Here is an 8,317-nt window from a genome sequence, read left to right as displayed (position 1 = left end):
GCGAAGCAAGTCGATTAATGTATAAGCTTGCAAGTTTGTGCTAATTTTGGGCACGGTCCATTGGTCTGGTTGGGTAGTTTAGTCTTTACTCTTCCATTAACCAATAATTCTCACTATCTTACTTTTATTGACCAATAATCAGCACTATGTCAATTCCAGTGGCGGAGCTTCACTTCTAATTCACTACTAAAAATATAATTATTTTTCCATTTAAATTTCCCATTGTTTAGTGTCTATTTTCACGATATTGGGAAAGAAAAAATAGTAGTGTAAAAATTTGGAAATTTCTCAGTGTTTATAGTGAGAATCTTTTCCAGACCATTTATTTTTCAGTGAGCTAGTTTGTGAAAAATGGGTAAGAAAATCATGTTTTATAGCACAAATTAAAAAATGGATGGAAAAATTATGTGGCATACCACAAATTTCTCCTTGAATACGGCGGAAAAGACCTCTATCACTAGTAGTTTTTATAATCGACCGAAGACAATAATTTTGATACAAATTTTATATATATATATATAATGATTTAGAATTTAGTAACTTCAAAAAACTAAAATTTTAAACTCATAAATTTCATATCATGACTGCAACTCTGATCAATCCTCGTAATCTTTAAGGCTCTTTTTTTTGTTTATTTCCGTCTTCTTTCAATGGCATAACTTGAAAGTAGATTAGTGGGCGTTGGTGATGTTTCATTGTGAAATTTTAAAAAAACAAAAGTAACTTTTATTTTCAGTGAGAAAGATATTTGAAAACAAGAAGAAAAAGAAAACTAACGGCTTAACCAATTAGCTGTTGGCATGCTTAGGCAGATATTTTGTGGCAATCTTTAGAGTGATCAAATAAAGCATACCGATATGACTAATGATTGAAGAAGAGTACAAATTGAAGATTGTTCGGATCTCTTTGCACCTAACTAGGGTAACAATAATGTACCTAAAAAAGTGACAATAATTCAAATGTATTATTACTCTTGATGTTGTTGGGGGATGGGGAGCTAGGACCTTTTGGTTGTGATATTAACATGATAACTTGTGTATGGAGGGGAAGAGGGAGACAATGCAAATCAAATTGTCAATAGTCTAACATGGGGGCACTCTAATTTGAATATTTGATCTACTATGCTCATTCCCATAAGGGTGTGTTTGGTCCGGAGGAAAACATTTTCATGTTTGGTTGGTCAGAATTTTTGAAAATAAGTTTTCTAATCTAAAAATTGAGAAAAAAAATGACTCCTCTAGTGTAAAAGTAAGTTGCACAAGTAACATTTTATAGTAATCGCGTCCTCGCACACTCCAACATACTTCATCTTCACCTCCATCTGTAGACTTCCATTGTACCAACTTCGGTTTGCAAACAAGTTAGTGTACACACTTCATTAAATTTGTGTATTAATCTTATGCTGGCTAGAAGATAACATAGTTAATACCACATATATAATTAATACTTACATAACTAATATCTGAATAATTCTAACCAGCTACCAAACGACCGTTTCAAAATTTTGTAGTGTAAACTGACTGAGATTTCAAAGAAATAGCTCTTTTGGAATAGTTGGTTGAGATTAGCCTTGACAAATATTAAATATAAGCAAAGATTTTTTATGTTGAAACTGATATTACAACTAAGCAATCATGTATCTTTGTTAAAATATTACTGAAACTAATAGTAATAAGAAATTGACGAGTTTGATTAAAGTTAGTGTTTGATTAAAGTTAGTGTTGAGCAATAACTTTTCTGTTAAAATAACTAACGTGTCCTTATTGTTATTTATAAAAATTATAATTTAAAAAATATCTAAGCAAAATAAGAACAAAGCAAGTTAATAGTTTTTTTGGGTATTTTGAGAATTAAAAAGATATCATACATAAATAAAATAATAAAATGCTTAGATAAATTTAAATATTTGCTACTATTTCATTTTGTCATACAATGCATTGTAGAATCAGCCACCAGGTTCTTCAATCAACTAAAAGAAGAAATAAAGTGTAAAATGTAATTAACAACGTTTGAACTTAATCAAGAAATAAATTTTTCAATAACTACTATTTGCTAGGAATAAATTTTAATAGGTGTGAACAACGTTTATCTTCAATAATATTGTATTAGTATGTACTTATATATAAAGGAATAACTTCACCAGCTTCCGATCGTGCTACTTGCTTGAGCAGCTTTCGGTTGTCCTGCCAGCTTCAATTGTTTAAAACAGGCAGTTGATCATTGATGTGTCTACTTATTATTTTTGTATTTAATTTCTTTTAATTTCTTTTTTACTCTTTCGGAATACTTGCTTAAGCAGCTTTCGATTGTCCTGCCTGCTTCAGCTGTTTGAAGCAGGCAGTTGGTCATTGACGTGTCTACTTATATTCATTTTATATTTTTTATTTTTATTTTTTTTACTCTTTTGGAATATGTTATATATTAAAAAAATTAAGTGTGAAGTATTATAAATTACAGTGATTAGCAATTTCAAAAGTTTATGTAAAAAGTACTATAAATTACAATAATTAACAATTTAAATTGGAATGGAGGAAGTAACATATATTATTTGAAATGAAGTAAAAGGTATAATAAATCACAATAATTACCAACTTAAAAATTTAAAAGACAAAGACAAAATCTAAATGGTTCTTGAAATTTTATCAGTGCCACATAAATTGAGACAGAAAGAGTAACATACATTATTTGAAATTATGTAAAAGGTACTATAAACCACAATAATTAATAATCTAAAATATTTAAAAGACAAATAAAATTTTGATGCTACATAAAATGAAACAAACTAAATAATATGTATTAATTAAAATGACATAAAATGTATAAATTATAATAATTATCAATTTAAAAAAAATTAAAATATAAAAAAATAATTTTCAATATCACACAAATCGAGAAAAAAAAATAACATATATTAGGCCCATGCTAGCACGGATCTTTTATGACTAGTTTATATAGCAGAAGTAATAATCGAAATTCTCGTCTTCTTGCTCCAAAACCATTTGAACTTAATCAAGAAATAAATCGAATCCCATTTGAATTTGGGTTTCATATATATTTCAACCTTCACATATGACCTTCTAATTTCCATAAATCAAATTTCTTAAGAAATCTTTCTTGAACTTAAAATTCGATTAGTATTTAATGATCGTCAGTTATTTTCCATGTATTGCATAAGATCTGATTTCTTTCCATTGTGTATAAAATTTTTGTAATCCAGTTCCTTCAATAGATATGATAAGAGTTTGATTTTTTAAAATAATTTGTTGAACAATCTAAAATACTATCTTCTTATTTAAAAAATATTTAAAAATTAATTTTTATATAACATTTATTACATCTGGTAATTATCAAAACTTCTTATTTAACCTAGTTTAACAATATGTATAATTTATATTTGATTATTTTGACTTATAGAATTTATATTAAGTAGCTACTAAATACGTAAATAAATTTTAAAAATGTTTATAAGTTTCAAAAGGAGGATAAATAGTTAGATGGAGTAGGCACGGGTATTCACGGTTTGGATAAAAACAGATTCAAATCGAAAAGTCAAATCAAATTGATTAAATAAGTCAATTTTATTTATGTTTGATTTGGTTTGATTTTAGATTTTTAAAAATCGATAATACTTGGTTTGATTTTGATTTTGTTCAGAAAATCAAAGAAATAACCTAATCGAACCGAACCGATAAATTATATACATATATTTTATAATCATACATATATAACATATTATTTTTTACAAACACTTTTAAATTTTAAATATGTTTTCATTAAAATTTATTTATGAAAACAAAACCGCCCAAGAGGAGAACATTTATCTTCTTCGTTTTATGTATACGAGTGTTTATGACAATTTTGGGTGGGACTAGGTATGTCATTGTATCTTCCTTGTCTAGGCCATATTGGTGAATTTTGAAGTCTTATTCAATGTAAATTCAATGATCGAAATTTCTGTAATGTCAACCGTTTAACTATTTTTTTGAGTGAATTATTGTCTTTTTTTCCTTTTGAATGAATCGTTTTTTTTATTTTTGTGTATAGTTAATAATTGCATAACCAAATCAAATCGAACCAAAATCAATAACAACCAAATCAATAAATAAATATTATACTTGGTTTGATTTGGTTTTAATAATTTTAAAAATGATTAAATTGATTTGATTTTAATTTTGACCAATAACTCATCCAAATTGACCTGTGAACACCCCTAAGTACTCCCTCCATTCAATTTTACTTGTCATTGTTAGACTTAGCACATCTATTAAGAAAACGAAAAAGGTTCAAAAATATCCTTAACGTATTAGAAATGGTTCAGAAATGCCCTCCTTTCACTTATTTGATCAAAAATGCCCTAAACGTATAGAAATAGTTCAAAAATGTCCTCTTTTCACCAATTGGATAAAAAAATGTTTTTAACCTGTTAAAAATAGTTCAAATTTGCCCTTCTTCTATTCTACCTAAAAGTATGTTTATCAACTATTAAAACCTATTTAATATGCCCGCATTTCGTGCGATCTTAATATATTTTATCAATAAATATAATATTTTTATAACATCAAAATATTTTTAAAAATTCTTTTTAGCCTTCAAATTTGAACAAATTAAAACTCAACTTTTTAATTCATTTTACTTCTATTAGCATCTTATAAGTTATTATATTTTTCATTGTCTAACAATTTTAGTCTTTTAAAACTACTGAATTTTCTGTATAGATTATGTTAATTGATACTGTATTTATACTCAGAAAAAAATTCAACAAAAATTATCTTTTTATGGGCATACATTACGAAATTTCTCTTCTCCGTGACTAAAATAATATTTTTATACAACATACATTCGGGTTAATTCGCACGTTAGTTCATATATTTTATTTAAAGCAAATACTTCTATTAGGTAAGACAAACAAGCAAGAATTTTTCAAAAAAAGAATACAAATAAAAAAACTAAATAATTGTCAAAGTACTGTTAAAAAAATTATTGACATATATAATTAAAATTAGTAAATTTTGAGTCATTTCTAATATGTTAAGAAATTTTTTTATCTAATAGGTAGAGGGAAGGGAAAAAATTGAACAATTTCTAATAGATTAAGGGTGTTTTTGATTCAATAGGTGAAAGAAAGACATTTTTCAACCATTTCTAATACATTAGGGACATTTTTGACTGAATATGTGGAAGTAAGGGAAAATTTGAATCTTTTTCCTTAAGAAAATAATTATTGATATAAGTATTTTATCATATTATTTTTATTAATTGATATTTATTATTAGATCTTGAAAAATAATTTAGAAAATACATAATATTTAATGCCAAAGATAAAATATAAAAAAGAAACTATCTTTTCTTAATATTTTTCAAAAGTGATAATTAAAAATAAAAATTTATTTTAAAAATAAGTTATAAGTAAAAGTGAAAGAAGGGAAAGGAGCAATAGTACTTACCCTCTTTGTCTTATTAGAAGGATAGGGACAGCTCATCCTACTCCACAACTGTCCCTTGCCCATTAATTGTGCCCCTCTCTCCCGCCCTACTTTTATTTATTTATTCCATATTTCATATTCAAAATTTGATTAATTTAAATTTGCATGGCATAAAATTTTATTTTAGAAAAAATATAGTTTACTAAAAAGCATTCTATATTCATAACTCAAATTCAAAGGGGTTATTTGGTGTGGATACAAATTATAATGGAATTAATTATGTTGGGATAAGTTATGCTGAGATTAATTATATTAAAAATAGTTTTTATTTTTTGTTTGATTTATCATATTCAAAATTATATTCATTGCATAATTTCTAAGAATAACTTATTTGTTTACAAAAATACCCTTCATCTTATTTTAATTTTTTATATATATTTTCTTTGCAAGTTTTAGTTATTCATTCTTAAAAATAAAATTTTCATCTTATTTAACTTAAATATTTTTTATGTATGCATTTCCATGATTGTGCCATGTGTTTTAAAATAAACCTTTGATCTTATTTAATTTAAAAAATAAAACTTCTATCTTATTTAGCTTTAAATAAAATTTCCATCTTATTTAACCTTAAAATAAAACCTTCATCTTAGTTAGCTAAAAATAAAACTTCCATCTTATTTAGCTAAAAATAAAACTTCCATCTTATTTAGATAAAAATAAAATTTTCATCTTATTTAGCTTAAAAATAAAACTTCAATTTTAAGTTTATTAAAGTAAAAGAATTTTTATTATTAAAATTATTTACATTTTAAAGTTATCTACATTTTAATTGATATATAAATATAATTTTTAAGTGAGTAATAAACTATTTAATTAAAAATATGTAATTTAGTAGTGGAGTGAACATTTTAAGAGGAATCAAAATATAAATAAACATAAGAATTAGACAAATAAATTCAACTTATAATATATTCATAAATACAAATTGAACTTATAAAATGTAACTTTTTAATAGAAAAATATATTATCATAAAAACAACGATTAATTAAGGTCGTGAGTGTTATTATAAATGTTATTAAAAATTATATTAATATACATGAATGTGAAAGTGGTATATAAAAAAGAGTTTAAGAATGATATTTTCATCATTTCAAATACTTTATCCCAGGATAAGTTATCCTAGGATTACCATTCCACCTCGGGACAACTTATTCCTGTACTAAATGTTAATCCTGAGATAAGTTATCCTATCCTTTACAATCAAACAAGAAATTTAAAGATACTCAAAAATTATCTCAGGATTAACTGCTCTTATCCATCCTAAACGAACTCAAAATCTCTAATTAAAAAAGACCTCATTAATTGTATTTTTCGGTGGTGCCCCATTTTCCTCTTTTATTTACGGGTAGATATATTTTGTTTTAGTACATATGAATATGTGTTCTTTTCCTTTGAAAATTCCTCCTCTTCCTAGTTTTGTAACTGTAAGTGTCCTATTTACGTATTTGGGGTTTATTTTAAAGAACTATTTTTCTTATATTTAGTAAGTTTTTATATTTTGATATTTCATGTAATAAGTTTAAGTCATAAGATTTAAATGATTACCATATTTTTAAGATAACAAGTAGGGGTGTTCATGGTGGGTAAATCGATCCAAATCAAAAAATCAAATCAAATCGATTAAATAAATAATTTTTTTATTTAGTTAGATTTGGTTTGGTTTTACATTTTTAAAAATCGAAAATATTTGATTTGATTTGGGTTTTGTTCAAAAAAATTGAAGAAATAACCGAACCGAACCGACAAATTATATACATATTTTTTTTATAATTATATATACATAATATAATATTTTTTATGAATACTTTTTATGCAAAATATACATCACACTAATTTAAAATATTAAGGTATAATACGTGTTTTATTTGTAGAACCATATCATTAGCTTATGCATTATTCAGTAAGTTTATGTTGTTTAGTACATTGGATTAACTAACACTATAAACAAATTTAAACATAATTAAATTTCTAGTATAAGAATTATAAGATCCAAAACGGCACGAAGACAATTTATTTTTTTTGAATGAATTATTGTCTTTTTTTCTCTTTTGAATGAATCTTTTATTTTATTTTTGTGTATGGTTAATAACCGAATAACCGAACCAAACTAAATCTAAACCGATAGATGTATATTTTAATTGATTTGATTTGGTTTAAATAAATTTTAAAACTAATTAAATTGATTTAATTTTTATTTTGACTTATAACCGATTCAAATCGATTCATGAACATCCATAATAACAAGATTAACTTATTTATGTAATGCTTCTCAAATAGATTTGTCTTAGTTCAAATTTTCACTTTTCAAATCAAATCAAAATGATGAATAAAACAGTAAATCAAACATTAATTAGCAATAAATTAAATTTTTACGAATAAATATAAGTCCAGATGCCTATTAAGTTTTTTTTATGCAAGTACATTTGGTATTCAATATTGACTGCTCAAATATTGCAACTTACCCTTGGAACATATTCTCATGTTCTATAATCCTGTCTATCTGTAAAGTGTCATATTGATTAGCCTATGTATTAGCCATAAGTAAAGTATTAAAATTATTCCATTTGTCTTAATTTATTTGATATTATATTTTTATAATTAAAAATAGTTTTATTTTAAAATTATCTTTTTATCTTTAATAAAATAATTACAATCACACAAATAGTTAAAATTTGGATTGAATTGATATAATTTTTTTTAATTTTTTTTTTTTTTTTTTTTCATATTTGATTTTATAAAATATGCCATGTGACCAGGAGGTCACGGGTTCAAGCCTTGGAAACAGCCTCTGGCAGAAATGCAAGGTAAGGCTGCGTACAACAGACCCTTGTGG

This window comes from Solanum dulcamara, chromosome 7, assembly GCF_947179165.1.
Source record: "Solanum dulcamara chromosome 7, daSolDulc1.2, whole genome shotgun sequence".
Taxonomy (NCBI): Eukaryota; Viridiplantae; Streptophyta; class Magnoliopsida; order Solanales; family Solanaceae; genus Solanum; species Solanum dulcamara.
This window is presented reverse-complemented; position numbering follows the sequence as displayed.